The sequence below is a fragment of the Antechinus flavipes genome, chromosome 3, assembly GCF_016432865.1.
Source record: "Antechinus flavipes isolate AdamAnt ecotype Samford, QLD, Australia chromosome 3, AdamAnt_v2, whole genome shotgun sequence".
NCBI classification, from domain to species: Eukaryota; Metazoa; Chordata; class Mammalia; order Dasyuromorphia; family Dasyuridae; genus Antechinus; species Antechinus flavipes.
The window spans coordinates 632,044,629-632,058,430 of record NC_067400.1 but is presented as its reverse complement, the minus strand read 5'-3'; the positions used below and the strand labels follow the sequence as shown (position 1 = coordinate 632,058,430).

At 44.2% G+C, this 13,802-nt stretch overlaps 1 long non-coding RNA gene across 6 annotated transcripts; it reads left to right on the top strand.

Moving 5' to 3' along the window:
- The first annotated feature begins 1,734 nt into the window (after nucleotides 1-1,734).
- On the top strand, nucleotides 1,735-6,196 carry LOC127556818 (uncharacterized). Of its 6 annotated transcripts, XR_007952523.1 has the most exons (4): nucleotides 1,735-1,949; nucleotides 3,255-3,723; nucleotides 4,100-4,442; nucleotides 4,536-6,196. It is a non-coding gene; the product is annotated as an uncharacterized LOC127556818 (long non-coding RNA). The 6 variants fall into 6 exon arrangements; XR_007952522.1 differs by lacking the exon at nucleotides 3,255-3,723 and having other exon boundaries at nucleotides 1,735-1,888; nucleotides 3,851-4,442; XR_007952521.1 differs by lacking the exon at nucleotides 3,255-3,723 and having other exon boundaries at nucleotides 3,912-4,442.
- The last annotated feature ends 7,606 nt before the right edge of the window (nucleotides 6,197-13,802 follow it).

Here is a 13,802-nt window from a genome sequence, read left to right as displayed (position 1 = left end):
GGGTCTCCAATCATCTTCCGAAAAGGTCAAATTCCCCAATTTGGATTGAGGTTCCTGGTGCGGGGCTTGGTGGATGTTCCCGAGGTGGACATGAGGGTCCCCAATCAACTTCCGAAAAGGTCAAATTCCCCAATTTGGATTGAGGTTCCTGGTGCGGGGCTCGGTGGAGGTCCCGGAGTTTGATCTGGGAGACCAGTCTTCTTCCGAAAAGGTCAAATTCCCCAATTTGGACTGACGTTCCTGGTGCGGGGCTTGGTGGAGGTCCCCGAGGTGGACATGAGGTTCCCCAATCATCTTCCGAAAAGGTCAAATTCCCCAATTTGGATTGAGGTTCCTGGTGCGGGGCTTGGTGGATGTCCCCAAGTTGGACTTGAGAGTCCCCAATCCTTCTGAAAAGGTGTCAAAGTCGTCAATTTGGCTGGAGCTTACTGTTGCGTGGCTTGGTGGATGTCCCCGAGGTGGACATGAGGGTCCCCAATCATCTTCCAAAAAGGTGTCAAATTCCCCAATTTGGATTGAGGTTCCTGGTGCGGGGCTCGGTGGAGGTCCCCGAGTTTGCTTGATGGTTGCCAATCGTCTTCCAAAAAGGTCAAATTCCCCAATTTGGATTGAGGATCCTGGTGCAGGCTTGGTGGAGGTCCCCGAGTTGAATGAGGGTCTCCAATCATCTTCCGAAAAGGTCAAATTCCCCAATTTGGATTGAGGTTCCTGGTGCTGGCTTGGTGGAGGTCCCCGAGTTGAATGAGGGTCTCCAATCATCTTCCGAAAAGGCCAGATTTCCCCAATTTGGATTGAGGTTCCTGGTGCGGGGCTCGGTGGATGTCCCCGAGGTGGATATGAGGGTCCCCAATCATCTTCCGAAAAGGTCAAATTCCCCAATTTGGATTGAGGTTCCTGGTGCGGGGCTTGGTGGAGATCCCCGAGTTTGATTGATGGGCGCCAATCGTCTTCCAAAAAGGTCAAATTCCCCAATTTGGATTGAGGTTCCTGGTGCAGGCTTGGTGGAGGTCCCCGAGTTGAATGAGGGTCCCCAATCATCTTCCGAAAAGGTAAAATTCCCCAATTTGGATTGAGGTTCCTGGTGCAGGGCTTGGTGGATGTCCCCGAGTTGGACTTGAGAGTCCCCAATCCTTCTGAAAAGGTGTCAAAGTCGTCAATTTGGCTGGAGCTTACTGTTGCGTGCCTTGGTGGATGTCCCCAAGGTGGACATGAGGGTCCCCAATCATCTTCCAAAAAGGTGTCAAATTCCCCAATTTGGATTGAGGTTCCTGGTGCGGGGCTCGGTGGAGGTCCTGGAGTTTGATCTGGGACAACCGTCTTCTTCCCAAAAGGTCAAATTCCCCAATTTGGACTGAGGTTCCTGGTGCGGGGCTTGGTGGAGGTCCCCGAGTTTGATTGATGGGCGCCAATCGTCTTCCAAAAAGGTCAAATTCCCCAATTTGGATTGAGGTTCCTGGTGCAGGCTTGGTGGAGGTCCCCGATTTGAATGAGGGTCTCCAATCATCTTCTGAAAAGGTCAAATTCCCCAATTTGGATTGAGGTTCCTGGTGCGGGGCTTGGTGGATGTTCCCGAGGTGGACATGAGGGTCCCCAATCAACTTCCGAAAAGGTCAAATTCCCCAATTTGGATTGAGGTTCCTGGTGCGGGGCTCGGTGGAGGTCCCCGAGTTTGATTGATGGTCACCAATCGTCTTCCGAAAAGGTCAAATTCCCCAATTTGGATTGAGGTTCCTGGTGTGGGGCTTGGTGGATGTCCCCGAGGTGGACATGAGGGTCCCCAGTCATCTTCCGAAAAGGTCAAATTCCCCAATTTGGATTGAGGTTCCTGGTGCAGGGCTTGGTGGATGTCCCCGAGTTGGACTTGAGAGTCCCCAATCCTTCTGAAAAGGTGTCAAAGTCGTCAATTTGGCTGGAGCTTACTGTTGCGTGCCTTGGTGGATGTCCCCAAGGTAAACATGAGGGTCCCCAATCATCTTCCAAAAAGGTGTCAAATTCCCCAATTTGGATTGAGGTTCCTGGTGCGGGGCTTGGTGGAGGTCCCGGAGTTTGATTGATGGTCACCAATCGTCTTCCCAAAAGGTCAAATTCCCCAATTTGGACTGAGGTTCCTGGTGCGGGGCTTGGTGGAGGTCCCCGAGGTGGACATGAAGGTCCCCAATCATCTTCCGAAAAGGTCAAATTCCCCAATTTGGATTGAGGTTCCTGGTGCGGGGCTTGGTGGATGTCCCCGAGTTGGACTTGAGAGTCCCCAATCCTTCTGAAAAGGTGTCAAAGTCGTCAATTTGGCTGGAGCTTACTGTTGCGTGGCTTGGTGGATGTCCCCAAGGTGGACATGAGGGTTCCCAATCATCTTCCAAAAAGGTGTCAAATTCCCCAATTTGGATTGAGGTTCCTGGTGCGGGGCTCGGTGGAGTTCCCGGAGTTTGATCTGGGACACCAGTGTTCTTCCCAAAAGGTCAAATTCCCCAATTTGGATTGAGGTTACTGGTGCGGGACTTGGTGGAGGTCCCCGAGTTTGATTGATGGGCGCCAATCGTCTTCCAAAAAGGTCAAATTCCCCAATTTGGATTGAGGTTCCTGGTGCAGGCTTGGTGGAGGTCCCCGAGTTGAATGAGGGTCTCCAATCATCTTCCGAAAAGGTCAAATTCCCCAATTTGGATTGAGGATCCTGGTGCAGGCTTGGTGGAGGTCCCCGAGTTGAATGAGGGTCTCCAATCATCTTCCGAAAAGGTCAAATTCCCCAATTTGGATTGAGTATCCTGGTGCAGGCTTGGTGGAGGTCCCCGAGTTGAATGAGGGTCTCCAATCATCTTCCGAAAAGGTCAAATTCCCCAATTTGGATTGAGGTTCCTGGGGCGGGGCTTGGTGGATGTCCCCGAGGTGGCCATGAGGGTCCCCAATCATCTTCCGAAAAGGTCAAATTCCCCAATTTGGATTGAGGTTCCTGGTGCAGGCTTGGTGGAGGTCCCCAAGTTGAATGAGGATCTCCAATCATCTTCCGAAAAGGTCAGATTTCCCCAATTTGGATTGAGGTTCCTGGTGCGGGCCTTGGTGGATGTCCCCGAGGTGGATATGAGGGTCCCCAATCATCTTCCAAAAAGGTCAAATTCCCCAATTTGGATTGAGTTTCCTGGTGCAGGGCTTGGTGGATGTCCCCGAGTTGGACTCGAGAGTCCCCAATCCTTCTGAAAAGGCGTCAAAGTCATCAATTTGGCTGGAGCTTACTGTTGCGTGTTTTGGTGGATGTCCCCAAGGTGGACATGAGGGTCCCCAATCATCTTCCAAAAAGGTGTCAAATTCCCCAATTTGGATTGAGGTTCCTGGTGCGGGGCTCGGTGGAGTTCCCGGAGTTTGATCTGGGACACCCGTGTTCTTCCCAAAAGGACAAATTCCCCAATTTGGATTGAGGTTCCTGGTGCGGGGCTTGGTGGAGGTCCCCAAGTTTGATTGATGGGCGCCAATCGTCTTCCAAAAAGGTCAGATTCCCCAATTTGGATTGAGGTTCCTGGTGCAGGGCTTGGTGGATGTCCCCGAGTTGGACTTGAGAGTCCCCAATCCTTCTGAAAAGGTGTCAAAGTCGTCAATTTGGCTGGAGCTTACTGTTGCGTGGCTTGGTGGATGTCCCCAAGGTGGACATGAGGGTCCCCAGTCTTCTTCCCAAAAGGTCAAATTCCCCAATTTGGACTGAGGTTCCTGGTGCGGGGCTTGGTGGAGGTCCCCGAGGTGGACATGAGGGTCCCCAATCATCTTCCGAAAAGATCAAATTCCCCAATTTGGATTGAGGTTCCTGTTGCGGGGCTTGGTGGATGTCCCCGAGTTGGACTTGAGAGTCCCCAGTCCTTCTGAAAAGGTGTCAAAGTCGTCAATTTGGCTGGAGCTTACTGTTGCGTGGCTTGGTGGATGTCCCCAAGGTGGACATGAGGGTCCCCAATCATCTTCCAAAAAGGTGTCAAATTCCCCAATTTGGATTGAGGTTCCTGGTGCGGGGCTCGGTGGAGGTCCCGGAGTTTGATCTGGGACACCAGTCTTCTTCCGAAAAGGTCAAATTCCCCAATTTGGATTGAGGTTCCTGGTGCGGGGCTTGGTGGAGGTCCCCAAGTTTGATTGATGGGCGCCAATCGTCTTCCAAAAAGGTCAAATTCCCCAATTTGGATTGAGGTTCCTGGTGCGGGGCTTGGTGGATGTCCCCGAGGTGGACATGAGGGTCCCCAATCATCTTCCGAAAAGGTCAAATTCCCCAATTTGAATTGAGGTTCCTTGTGCAGGGCTTGGTGGAGGTCCCTGAGTTGGACTTGAGAGTCCCCAATCCTTCTGAAAAGGTGTCAAAGTCGTCAATTTGGCTGGAGCTTACTGTTGCGTGGCTTGGTGGATGTCCCCAAGGTGGACATGAGGGTCCCCAATCATCTTCCAAAAAGGTGTCAAATTCCCCAATTTGGATTGAGGTTCCTGGTGCGGAGCTCGGTGGACGTCCCGGAGTTTGATTCATGGTCGCCAATCGTCTTCCCAAAAGGTCAAATTCCCCAATTTGGATTGAGGTTCCTGGTGCGGGGCTTGGTGGAGGTCCCCGAATTTGATTGATGGTCGCCAATCGTCTTCCGAAAAGGTCAAATTCCCCAATTTGGATTGAGGTTCCTGGTGCGGGGCTTGGTGGATGTCCCTGAGTTTGATTGGTGGTCGCCAATCGTCTTCTGAAAAGGTCAAATTCCCCAATTTGTATTGAGGTTCCTGGTGCGGGGCTTGGTGGATGTCCCCGAGGTGGACATGAGGGTCCCCAATCATCTTCCGAAAAGGTCAAATTCCCCAATTTGGATTGAGGTTCCTGGTGCAGGGCTTGGTGGAGGTCCCCTAGTTTGATCCATGGACGCCAATCATCTTCCCAAAAGGTCAAATTCCCCAATTTGGATTGAGGTTCCTGGTGCGGGGCTTGGTGGAGGTCCCCGAGTTTGAATGATGGTCCCCAATTGTCTTCTGAAAAGGTCAAATTCCCCAATTTGGATTGAGGTTCCTGGTGCGGGGCTTGGTGGAGGTCCCCGAGTTTGATTGATGGTCCCCAATCGTCTTCTGAAAAGGTCAAATTCCCCAATTTGGATTGAGGTTCCTGGTGGTGGGCTCAGTGGATTTTCCCAAGTTGGTGGTGAGAGTCCCCAATCCTTCTCAAAAGGATCAAATTCTCCAACTTTCCTGTTCCTTACTGTTGCGTGTCTTGGTGGATGTCCCCGAGGTGGACATGAGGGTCCCCAATCATCTTTCAAAAACGTGTCAAATCCCCCAATTTGGATTGTGGTTCCTGGTGGTGGGCTCAGTGGATTTTCCCAAGTTGGTAGTGAGAGTCCCTAATCCATCTGAAAAGGAGTCAAATTCGCCAATTTGCTTGTTGCTTACTGTTGCGTGACTTGGTGGATGTCCCCGAGGTGGACATGAGGGTCCCCAATCATCTTCCAAAAAGGTGTCAATTTCCCCAATTTGGATTGAGGTTCCTGGTGCGCGGCTTGGTGGAGGTCCCCGAGTTGGAATGAGGGTCCCCAATCATCTTCCGAAAAGGTCAAATTCCCCAATTTGGATTAAGGTTCCTGCTACGTGGCTTGGTGGATGTCCCCGAGGTGGACTTGAGAGTCCCCAATCATCTTCCAAAAAGCTGTCAAATTCCCCAATTTGGATCGAGGTTCCTGGTATGGGGCTTTTCTTTTGTTTTTTAGAGTTTTTCTGGAAAAATTGAATGAATAAAAACATTCTGTTCCTTTGATGTCTCTGTAGTTTATCATTTTGCTCTTGTTGTTTATCTCTTCTTTTTTTTTTCTCTCTCTTTATTTTGGCTTCTTTTAATGAGTCATTCTCATTAGGCATGCTATCTTCAATAATTTGGAGTTGGTGGTTTAAAGAAAGATTCCCTTGATTTTGATGACCCATGACTGTTTTCCTGGACTGGCCCAAGTTGTTTTCCTGAGGGATACAGGCATCACTTTGAATAAAGTCCTCAATATAAGATAGAAAGATATGCTGTTGTCCTATTTGGATTGAGGTTCCTGGTGAGGGGCTTGGTGGATGTCCCTGAGTTGGACCTGAGGGTCCCCAATCATCTTCCGAAAAGGTGTCAAATTCCCCAATTTGGATTGAGGTTCCTGGTATGGGGCTCTTCATTTGTTTTTTAGAGTTTCTCTGGAAAAATTGAATGAATAAAAACATTCTGTTCCTTTGATATCTCTGTAGTTTATGATTTTGCTCTTTTTACATTTTTATCTTTTTTTCTCTTTATTTTGGCTTCTTTTAATGAGTAATTCTCATTAGGCATGCTATCTTCAATAATTTGTAATTGGTAGTTTAAAGAAAGATCCCTTTATTTTGATGCCCCATGACTGTTTTCCTAGACTTGTCCAAGTTGTTTTCCTGAGGGATACAGGCATTACTTTCAATAAAGTCCTCAATATAAGATGGAAAGATATGCTGTTGTCCTATTTGAATTGAGGTTCCTGATGTGGGGCTTGGTGGATGTCCCCGAGTTGGACATGAGGATCCCCAATCATCTTCTGGAGGGGAAGAGGGGATTGCAATTAGGAAAAACAGAGTTGTATGCAGTAGAGACTACTGAGATATCCCTTGGAGAGGTGAAATCTGTTCCTGTCCAGCCTATGGATCCCTTGCCTCCAGACACAGTAGGCTTGACCATTTCACCTCCTGAGGGTGCTTACAAAACAGTGGCCATCTACACACTGATGTGGGAAACTGGGGAAATTGTAGCTAATATCCCAGTCACTAACACAGATAGACAACCTGTGATTTATCAACCAGGAGAAGTAGTAGCATCTGGTTTACTGTTACATACCCCTCATAGACAATCTGATGATGTTTGCCCAGATTCTGACTTCAAGCAGCAGAGTCCAGGAATATTTTGGACTGCAGCTGTGATGTTTTTACTCCTTTTGTGGTTGAAAAAATCCCCATCAATCTGTGGGCAAGAGACATTTTACAGCAGATAGGATTAAAATTAAGTACTTCGGCTTTTTAGGCAGGGCTACTGTTGAAGGCCTGCCAGCACTCTCACCGGTTCCTATTCAGTGGAAAACTGATACACCAGTGTGGGTAGAACAGTGGCCCTTAACAAGAAATAAAATTCAGGGCTTAGTAGATATAGTGCAAGAGCAACTTGACCAAGAACACTTAGAACTTTCACTAAATCCTTGGAATTCTCCAGTATTTATTATAAAAAGAAACCTGGAAAATAGAGGATGTTAAGTGATTTAAGGTAAATGAACAGATGGAAACTATGGGAACTCTTCACCCTGGACTTCCATCTCCTACACAGTTGCCTAGAGAATGGCCTCTCTGGGTTATAGACATCAAGGATTGTTTCTATTCCATTCCTCTGGATAAGGAGGATATGAAAAGATTTGCCTTTTCAGTGCCCAGTGTTAATTTAGCTGAGCCTTATAAAAGATATGAATGGACAGTTTTGCCACAGGGAATGAAAAATAGCCCTACTATGTGCCAGATGTATGTTGCTGCTGCTCTTACTCCAGTAAGAAAAGCATTTCCAAAAGTAATGTTATTACATTATATGGATGATATATTGGGATGTGCACCTGAGGAGCGAATGTTAGAAGCATGTCTACAAAAGACCATAGAAACACTAAGAAACTACAAACTTCATATCACTACAGAAAAAATTCAAAGGCATGCTTCTTTTCAATATTTAGGATATGAAATATATCCTAAGGCACTTACAGTACAAAAACTGTCTTTAAGAACAGAGAGGTTGAACACCTTAAATGATTCCTGAAAATTAACAGGAGATATCCAATGGATGCAGCCAGTATTAGATTTAACTACCAATCAACTGCAACCCCTAAATGACATTTTTAGGGGAGACACTGTTTTAAATTCACCATGCCAGCTTACAAAAGAAGTTCGAGAGATTTTGAGAGAAGTTGAACTGGCTTTATCCAATGTGGTTGAAAGAGTAGCTCAAAAACCCTTGGAAATATCAGTTTTTGCTACGAAAGAGGCACCCACATCAGTTCTTCATCAAGGAGACAGTGTGATAGAGTGGGTGAACCTCCCAGCACAACCAGAACAAAGCCTTACTCCTTACCCAGTGCTTGTGGCTAGAATTTTATTAAAGGCCATTAAGCGAGCAGTACAATTATCTGGGACAAGATCTGACAAAATATACACCTTTTATACAAACACACAAATTAATGTATGCTGTGAGACCATCCCAGAGTGGCAAATTTTATTGGCCATGGCTCCAAATTTTGCACATGGATCTCCATTAAAGATAACCAGACTACTGTATAATTGGCAATGGATTTTTGAGGAGAAGGTTTCTAAGGTTCCTCTTAAAGGACCAACTATTTTTACAGATGCAGCCAAACAAAATATTTGTGCTGTATGCTCTCATGATTTAACCATTAAAAGAGTAGTCAGAACTCCTTTTCAGTCCACTCAGCAGAATGAATTATATGCGAACATGCTAGCTCTCACTTATTACCTAGGAGACATAAATATAATATCTGATTCAGCCTATTCAGTAGGTGTGGTACAAAGAATTGCCACAGCCCAAATAAAATTTGCAGCTTCTAATATATATTAGCTCTTTAAGGAACTTCAGGAGCAAGTGAGAAAGCATCCAGGTAAGATTTATATCTTGCATGTCCACTCACATAGTGTACTTCCAGGTCCCATTTTTGATGGAAATTCAAAGGCAGATAGCCTTTTAACTATGTTAGCCAGTACGCCTTTATTTCAGGAGGCCCAGGAATCCTATTCTGAATATCATCAGGCTGCTCGAGCTTTGCGTTTACAATTTGGGATAACAAAAGAGGAAGCTAGGAGCATAGTAAAAAGCTGTACAGCTTGCCTTCCTTTCCACCCTCCTACACTCCCCCCAGGGCAGAACCCTTGTGGTTTGAGACCCAATGAAATCTGGCAAATGGATGTGACCCATTATAAATCTTTTGGTCGTCTGTCTTTTATCCATGTTGTAGTAGACATCTTTTCTGGATTTACTTTTGCAATACCAGCAGCAAAAGAAACAGTCTGAGTGGTCAGTGAATTCCTCATTCAAGCATTTGCAATTATGGATGTGCCACAAGAAATAAAAACAGATAATGGACCTGCATATACCTCCAAACATTTTGAACACTTTTGTGCACAGTATAAGATTTTACACACTACTGGCATACCCTTTAATTCTCAAGGTCAGGCAATTGTAGAAAGAAGAAACAGGGACATTGAGACACTCCTCCAAAAACAAAAGAAAGGGGGAGCCATGGGGAACCCTAGAGAACTTCTAAATTTAGTTCTCTATACCATTAATTTTTAAATCTTTGATAAAGATGCACTGGCTCCAGCAGACAGGTTTTATAACCCATCAGAAGAGCAGTGTCCAGTGCGAGCAGCTCCACTATCTTTAGATAATCACCAGGTGATATGGAGAGATCCAGAAAGCGGTGAATGAAAGGGACCAGATAGGCTAACTGCTTGGGGGAGAGGGTTTGCTTGTATCTCTACAGGTGGAGAAGGAATCAGTTGGGTGCCAACAAGCCACATTCGCCTTGTCCATTGCAGAGAGATGGAGCAGACCCTTGAAACGAAGGAGAAGACCCAAGAAATATCGGGTGGTTCTGTTGCTGATTGTGCTCACCATTGAAAGAGCTAACAATGAGACTGTTAAAAGAACTTTAAAATCTTCAGCTTTCAGTTCCTGAAAAACCAGCAACAATCATTGGATTCCCTGAGATGAAACAGAAAGAGAAAAACTTCAAAACAAAGGAGATTTAAGAAACATCTGACACTGAAAGAGCATGGCTGACAATGAGACTGTTAAAAGAACTTTAAAATCTTCAGGAATCATTAGTTTTCCTAACACAAGATGAAACTGTTTTAGTTCTTGAAAAACCAGAAAGAATCATTGGATTCCTCGAGATGAAAAATTGTTGATGAGACTATTGCAGTACTTCAGAGCTTACAGGAACTATTGGATTCCTGGCACATGAACTAATGGACAATGGATTCCTTTTGGACTATTTCTAGGACTTATGGACATGTATACATTTTCAGATTGATTCATGTTATTTGTTACATTACTACTAGCCTGTGTTATATTGCTATGTGCTTACACATTTTATGTAAATTGCAAGAATCATTGGATTTCTTGAGATGAAAAATTGTTGATGAGACTATTGAAGTACTTACATTTTCATGTTGATTCATGTTATTTGTTACATTACTACCAGCCTGTGTTATATTGCTATGTGCTTATGTAAATTATTTGTAATGCCTCCCATATTGATGGATTTATGTATACCATGTATATCTGTTTCAAAGTTCTGGCCCATATTGATGGATTTATGCGTACCTGTTTCAAGTGAGCCCCTTCAGAAACCTGCTAACCTGATTTGATTTCCTATTTCCTTTGGTGTTTTCATCTCCTTTCCTAAGGTGTCAGGGAAGGTGTGATCACCTTTTTTTTTTGGGGGGGGGGTTCTCACCTCCTTGAGAAGTCAGGGAGGTCATGACCACCCTGTGTTCTAAAACAAAAGAAAGCAGGAAATGTTGGAATCTTTACAAACTGCTAACTCATTAGAGTTGATAGATAATTGATCTGATCTTACAAAAAGATATTTTGGGCCAGAACCTGAAACAAGGTACTAAGTAGAACTAATTGATACAATGCTTGTGTTCACACCTTTACTCATTGGAGTTCACAAGTATGGAAGATTCACAAAGTAAACTTTGTAACTTTGTGAATTCACACCTCCCTTGGGTGTGCCTCTAGAAGGAGGAGTCAACTTTTGGGAAATGATATATAAAGAGGCCCAATTAGAGAGAGATTCATTCCATTTTCCACTTGGCTGGCTGGGCTGAAGGACTAACCTTTGGATTTGGAGACATTCGGAGGGAGATCTTGGAACTAAGCAGAAAGATAGGTCTCTAAGCTAACTGGGCTATATTGGAGATAATAAAAGATCTGAACTTTTATCACCTGGCTGCATTTGGGGGTAATTATTGATCTGAACTGCAACTAAGGCAACATTGCCTCCAGAAAACCTCCCCTGAGAAACCCTCTCTCTCCCAGAGAGAACTATTATTATTATATATTTTAAAGAAGAAAAAGAACACCACAGGAAGGATTGGAGGACAAGCTGACATGAAACGCAGGTCAGGTGGGAGAGAAAAGCAAACTCCATTTATTCTTCTGAGGATAAGGGTTTATATATCTTCACCACAAGCCACAGGGAAAACCTGAGCTGGTCTGAATCCTCTGCCTCCTCGGAGCTGGCCCTCAACCTCTCCCTATTCTTTTGTGCTACCTTGAGATACAGAAGGAATACTTGAAGCTCATCTAAGGAGTTTAAAGTGTATCTTAGAAAATGGGGCAGAAGGAAACATGCCAAGGTAACAAAACATCCAAGACAAAAAATGTAACAGCAAGCTTGATACATTATTAAGAGGATAAAGTTGATTGATCCAGTTCAACAACCTGTTTGCAATATCATGAGGATCAATACTGTCATTATGAGAATCAGCTATTTTATGTTGTATCTTAGACAATTGACTAATTTCCCATATAATATTTTCAGAATGTCAAGCTTCCTGTAGCTTGTTCAATATTCATTCAACAGTTCATTTGGTAAAATTGAAATATACATATTATACAGATAAAATCATGATAATTACGTTCCCTAGAGAAAGAAATTTCTAATTGTACATCCCTACCTGGGGCAGGGGCTGGGGCTGGGGCTGTTTTGAGTGCGAGGGCTGAAGGGTTAGGTGAAAATAAAGTTTTGCTCATATCCCAGCAAAAGAGCTCCCCAAAAAGGCCTCAAGTAAAGCACAGCTCAGGAATTCCTGGAAACCTTCAGGTATTTTCAGGTTGAAAAGTTTTTCCATCCATTAAACAATGTCATAGTTTTCCCTTTTACACTGGTTTTGCTCTCCCAGTAGAATTCACAAAGCAATGTGTGTTAAAAACAAATAAATAGGTTTTTTAAACAGAAAAAAAACTATCAATTTAATGGAGTGCTGGACGCAATTTTGGAAAATTGAGCTGAGGCTCAAGTTTCACAGGGGTAATGTTGCTTGCGAATGGCCAAAAATCTATGCTGAACAAAATTAGGGACTGGGTATTTCTGTAGTCAGGTTCATTATGAGGACTTTTTCTTCCATGGACAACCCTGTAGTACTTCAGGATTTGTGAGCCACTGCTGGTCAGCACAAAGGGGCTAACCCTTGGCAAAGAGGAAGCTAAGAAAGCAGAGCTAAGCAGCAGCAAGGTCTAGGTGTCCTTGAGGGCTTACACATTGCCAAGATCAAATTGAGCAAGTAAAAATTGACCAAAGGTGTTCACCAGCTGGAGGATCATCTGGGTGGCTCTGGTCTCTGGGGAGAAATCTGGAAGCTATTGGACTCTCTTACGCTTGTACAGGAGATAAACCTTGTAGCCACTGGTAAAGCTGATGAAAGTCATACAGCATTAGGTAGGGAGAACACAACTGCATAGAGCTGGGCACTAATAGAATCATAACAATTGAACATAACTTGTATTCTTTTGTTTCTGAGGTGTTTCTGGTGTTCCTTGGTCCTTTAAGTTTCTCAAGTATAATATTATTTTGCAGCATGGGGAAAATCCAGGAGAGGAGAATAGAAGGGATTCTGGTTTTAAGCTTTGTGAACCTAGGATTCTGGGGACTGATGATGATGGCCTGAAAACCACTCAGGAGGCAAGTTATGCTGAGGGAAAACCCCTGACCCACTCTATGAAGGTAGAATATAATTTTACAGCTAATATTATCCAGAAAATTCTTCACTACCAAAGTTACCAATCCCTGAAGGAAGCCCTTGGACAGAAATACCAAGGAGTTGTCCAAAGTCAGCTGCATAAGAATGAGATCTATGGACCTCAGCCTCTGACTAGTGAAGAACAAGAAGCTGTAGAGATAAAGTAGGAAGAGGTTTCCCTGAATCCCGATTTCTGTCTGGGCCAAGAAGGTAATGCTCAGGAAAATATCCATAGGAATCATGTTCTTGATGTAGTGAGCAGAATTTCAATCTGAGCCTGAGGGACCTGGAGAGAATTTATGTCATCTTATTCTCACCTGAGAAGAGCCCAAGACATGACTCCTTCTGTGCTATAGACAAAGTCAGGGATTTCTCTGCACTGACTCTGCTTGTGTGACTTGAGGATGCCTTCTGTCATTTACACATTATTGGATCATAATATCATTTTTTTTTTTTAGCTAAAATGAATAGGCTCAACTTTCGTGGTCTGATTTGTACAACAAATTAAGAGAAAGTGGTTAATGCTTTGTTTCTGACTCAGTTTTCTGCTCTTCCTGATCTCACTTAAGGAAACTTACTTTGTAAATTGGTAGCTGTTCTGGCTCAAACTCCCTACCTGATGTTTTTCTCAGAACTGGTTTTGGTTGACTTATGACCCTGCCAATTTATTTTGAACTTACAATCCATAATACCCCCACATTTTTCCTAGACACACTCCTTTCTGCACACAGTTGTTTCATGCTTCCCTCCTAAATTCATGTAATATCAATTTAGATTCCATGTCTATGACTTTATATTTAATTTCATTTTATGAGATTCAACCCAATGAATTTAGAAAGAGCTTCACAGGCTCAGATATTAGGCTGAATCAAAGAAAGTGAAATTTAATAGCAAAAATGTGTATCTTCTGGGGCATCACTTATTTACATTTTCCCCATCAAAATCTCTTTATGATTCAAGGCATGGCTATGAGATGTGGGTCAGCATCCTCACAAAAACGTTATTTGTTAGTCCCTATTAGAGTA